Raw genomic sequence first — 4209 nt, forward strand, 5'->3', positions numbered from 1 at the left:
AAAAAAAAAAAAAAGAGTAATAAAATAGAGGCCTAGGATGTCCGCCCTGTGACCCTACCCCTTGACATTTTGAGGTCTGGTATTTGATGTCCACATGCTGCCTGTGCTGTCACGTGATCATCATTACAAGCCTGGACCCCAGGTTACAGACCCTGGGCCAGTGCTTTTGCAGGGACAACTGTTGTAGCTAAGAAGCCACACTCAGCCCGCCAGCCTGGGAGCAGAAAGGGTTGGGCAGGACTATCCCCAAGAGAAAAACTGAATAAGCTGGGGTAGGCCCAGTGCACTACCTGCTCCTTCCTCTGCTGCTGGCCTGGCTTGGTGTTTCTGGGGCCTGGGAAAGATCATTCTCTTGGTGCCACAGGCTTGAAGTCCACTCAGTATTGTTTCAGAAATTTGAATAGGTTGCCAATATTTTTAAATTGGCAGCATTTTTTTTTGTTATACCTACTACTATACAAACAAGGAAGCGTTTTTTAACATATTAAAAGCTAGACATCCGGCTCTTCCCAAAAAAGTCAAAGCTTGGTAATCTGGGTCTCAGTATCCACCTGGCAGAAGGGGAGTCACACGTTACTTTTCACAGGTACACGCCTTTCATATCCTCAGCACCCCCCAGAACTACTCACACCAAAGCCTTTCCAGTGCCCTTGCCCCTTTTTCATAAGTAGTAAGAGGAAATTGGCATATTTCTTATTAACAGTGAATTGTGAGGTCAAGGTGGGCGGAGAGGGCCATGCTGGCTGTGTCTTAACTTGGTCCACCCCATCCTGTCCATCATGGCAGCAAGTTCGTATCTGCGGCCGCCACACCGGGGTCTGGGCAGCAGCAAAGGGCGGTTCCAAGTCTTCCTTGGCTCCAAACTGAGGGCCTGTGGATGGAGGGTCAGACAGGCAGGTTCCTGGTGTCCTCTCTACCATAGGGTCAGGAGGAGCTTCTGCTTCTCACAGGGTCACCCCATGCCAGTGCCCAGATCTTGAGAACGCAGCACCAGGGCAGGTCAGACCAAAAGCCAAGCCCCATGGGTTTGGACTCAAACCACCTACCCAGAGCAGGAGACCCCAGATGTAACTGTTAGTGTGACACAATTATCATACTCTTTACCAGAGGAAAGGGAAGGTAAGTGGGAAGCCCATTTCTCAGACAAAGCACAGATGCCATGGTGTAGGCAGAAGGCTAAGGATGGGCCCCACAGCCTGTGACAGAGCTAGCATAGGGCTTTTTCCCATGTCAGACTGGCACAAAAGCTGCTCACTTCAAATGCAGGAGGCAGGAGGCAGCCTACAGCCCGGCTACTCTCAGGACTTAAGCTTTACCATGTGGCAGTCTGGAGAAGACAGCCAGGGAGTAGGGGCCCTTGGAGATCAAGAAAATGGCAGCAGGAGTCACCAGCAGAACATACAGAGAGGACAGCAGGGTGGGGAGGGCAGGACAAAGGCAAAGCCAGGCTGAGCCGCAGGCTCCATCAGCACTTAGCTGGATCTGGCAAGAGCCTCAGGCCTATTCCTTTCAGTACTGCTCAATCTCTGGATGGCCACAGTGCCCACGTGCAGGCTGAAGGTGTTTATCAGTCAATAAACGTTCACGGAAACAGAAAAGTAGTACAACTTCATAAACACCGTTTCATTAAACTCTCCATGTGGGATGGGCCTGTCTCTTCTGTTAAGGACGAGTTCAAAGCAGTGACTTGGAGATGTTCACATGGCCGGCAAGGAAGACAGTCCTGGTCTTTGATCTCAGACCCAACAGGCCTCCAATGATTCTCTCTCCAAATTCAGCTTTGGTCATGGCCCATCCTCACCTCTAAATCACCCACAGTGGGCAACTCCTTCCCACAGGGCTCACAGCCATCCTAGCCTGGCTCTGGTATCCCATTAACATGGCCCATCACATCTCTCCATAGAGATCAGCCCTCCTGGGCTATGCTGTCCTCAAAACACCAACACGTTATTCAAGTGTTATTTTTACCTCAGCCTTGAATGCTGTGTGGTTTCCCAATACCACTTCTCCAGCTCTCTGACACCACATGGGTATCCAACAAATCAATTCTGACACTTTCTACCTGAAGTTAGCCTCAGGTTCCACAAGGGCTTGGCCCCACACTACTGTCCTCACTTTAGATGGCAGCCATAAGCACCCAGCCTACGGCACCTTTGCCTACCCAACTCCAAATTCAGGGGTTCCCATGACCCTGCTCCCTCAGGTTCAGTAATTTGCTAGAACGATTCACAACTCAGGAAGACGTTGATAAAGGCTACAGCGTAGGAACAGTCAAGTGGAAGAGATGAATAGGCAGCCCAGTGCTCACTGATCCCATTCAAGTGTTTTGTTTTGTTTTGCTTTTTTAGAGACGGAGTCTTACTTTGTTGCCCTCAGTAGAGTGCTATGGCATCACAGCTCACAGCAACCTAGCTCTTGGGCTTAGGCAATTCTCTTGCCTCAGCCTCCGAGTAGCTGGGACTATAGGCACCCACCACAACGCCCAGCCAATTTTTCTTTCTTTCTTTTTTTTTTTTTTTTCTTCCAGTTTTTGGCTGGGGCTGGGTTTGAACCCTACACCTCCAGCATATGGGGCTGGCACCCTACTCTGAGCCATAGGCACTGCCCCAATTTTTCTATTTTTAATGGAGATGGAGTATCACTTTGTTCAGGCTGGTCTCGAACTCCTCAGCTCAGGTGATCCACCTGCCTCAGCATCCCAAAGTACTGGGATTATAGGAGTGAGCCATTGCTCCCGGCCTTCAAGTTTTCTTTTCTTTCTTTCTTCTTCCTTCTTTCTTCTTTCTTCTTCTTTTGAAACAGAGTTTCACTGTATTGCCCTGGGTAGTAGAGTACCTTGCCATCATAGCTCACAGTAACCCAGTAACCTCAAACTCTTAGGCTCAAGTGATCCTTTGCCTCAGCTTCTGTGTAGCTGGGACTACAGGTGCCTGCTACTATGCCCGGCTTATTTTTTTCTAGTTTTGGTAGAGATAGGGTCTTGATCTTGATCAGGCTGGTCACAAACTTCTGAGCTCAAGCAATCCAACACCTCAGCCTCCCAGAGGGCTAGGATTACAGGTATGAGCCACCATGCCCAGCTTTCATTCAAGTTTTCAAAGAGCTGTCTCCAAATATACCCTCTGATCACCATAGTCTTTCTAGTGACAATCTCATCGTAAGGCTATCGAGAGGGTCCCATGTAAGTCACCTCATTAGCATAAATTCAGGTTGGATCAAAAGGTGACCATTAAAAATAACAAGAGCCACTCCGAAGACTCAGGAAATTCTAAGAGTTTTAGGGGTCCTATGTCAAGGACCCTGGGACAAGACCCAATATTTCTTTGTTTTTGTTTTTTTTTTTTTGCAGTTTTAAGCCGGGCTGGGCTTGAACCCGCCACCTCTGGCATATGGGCCCAGTGCTCTACCCCTTTGAGCCACAGGCACCACCCCCCAATATTTCTTATTATACCACACAGATTCTTGTTCAATTTTCCAATTATCAACATTCTTTCTATTTTTTTTGGGACGGCGTCTCACTATGTTGCCCTCAGTATGAGTGTGTGGCATCACAGCTCGCAACAATCTCAAACTCTTATGTTTAAGTGATTCTCTTGCCTCAGCCTCCCAAGTAGCTGGGATTACGGGTGCCCACCACAACACTCGGCTATTTTCTTGTTGCAGTTGTCGTTGTTTAGCTGGCCCAGGCTGGGTTCTAACCCACCACCCTCAGTGTATGTGGCTGGCGCCATAACCACTGTGCTACGGGCACCGAGCCATTTTTTTTTTTTTTTTTGAGACAGAGCCTCATTATGTCACCGTCAGTAGAGGGCTATGGCATCACAGCTCATAGCAATCTCAAACTCTGGGGCTTAAGCTAAAGTGACCAGATTTTAACATTGGTAAAGCAGGACACCATTGCCTGGGGTGGGGGTGGGGGTATTGTAATATATATATTTTTAATTTCAACATAAGTACAATTTACAAATATAGTACATTAAAAAATTATGTATAGTATTATTTTTTTGGGCATATTTCTCATTTGAGTGAATTTTTTTTAGAAGATTGCTATTGTTTAAAATGTCATGACATTTTTCACAAGAATTTATTAAATTATATTTCACACATAAAAAATGGCTTTCAAAGTCTCAACACTGGCTCGGCACCGGTGGCTCAAGTGGCTAAGGTGCCAGCCACATACACCTAAGGTGGCGGGTTCAAATCCAGCCC

The sequence above is a fragment of the Otolemur garnettii genome, unplaced genomic scaffold, assembly GCF_000181295.1.
Source record: "Otolemur garnettii isolate 467f Iridium unplaced genomic scaffold, OtoGar3 scaffold00251, whole genome shotgun sequence".
NCBI classification, from domain to species: domain Eukaryota; kingdom Metazoa; phylum Chordata; class Mammalia; order Primates; family Galagidae; genus Otolemur; species Otolemur garnettii.